We start from the raw sequence: 803 nt of genomic DNA on the forward strand, positions 1-803 counted from the left end.
CACCGTTCCAAGGGATGGGGCTAAGACAAGTGAAGGGGCGGGGCTAAGAGAAGTTAAGAGATGGAGCTACGAGAAGTGAAGGGGCGAGGCTAAGAAGTGACAAGGCGGGGCTAAGAGAAGTGAAGGGGTGGGGCTAGAACAAGTGAACGGGCGGGGCTAAGAAGCATGGGGCGGGGCTAAGAAAGGAACGGGGCGGGCTAAGAAGTGAAAGGGCGGGGCTAAGAGAAGTGACGGGGCGGGGCTAAGAAGTGACGGGGGGGCTGAGAAGTGACTACGAAGGACGGGCGGGCTAAGAGAAGTGAACGGGTGGGGCTAAGAAGTGACGGGGCGGGGCTAAGAAGTGATGGGGCGGGGCTAAGAGAAGTGACGGGGCGGGGCTAAGAAGTGACGGGCGGGGCTAGAGAAGGAAGCAAACGGCGGGTAGGACGGGGGCTAAGACGTGACGGGGCGGGGCTAAGAAGTGACGGGGCGTTCAGTTTCTGCAGCCCTAGCCTTTGGAACAGTCTGCTGGAGGGTCTACGCAATTCTGCATCTGTGGACATTTTTAAAGAGAATCTCAAGACCGTTTTAGCTTTTATTCATCACCTGATTTTTATGTCCCTTACTTTTATACTTTAATTGTACTCTTATCTCCTTTTAGTGCGCCTAATATTTTCATTTTGTGTTCAGCACATTGTGTTGCAAATTTTATATTATAAATAAATCTGATTCATTGATTGATTGATCGATTGACTGATTGATTGATTGAACGTTTTTACATAAGTTGTTTCTTTTTCCAGAGTGAGAATACTGCAGGGGGAAAA

This window comes from Anguilla rostrata, chromosome 12, assembly GCF_018555375.3.
Source record: "Anguilla rostrata isolate EN2019 chromosome 12, ASM1855537v3, whole genome shotgun sequence".
In the NCBI taxonomy this organism is placed as follows: domain Eukaryota; kingdom Metazoa; phylum Chordata; class Actinopteri; order Anguilliformes; family Anguillidae; genus Anguilla; species Anguilla rostrata.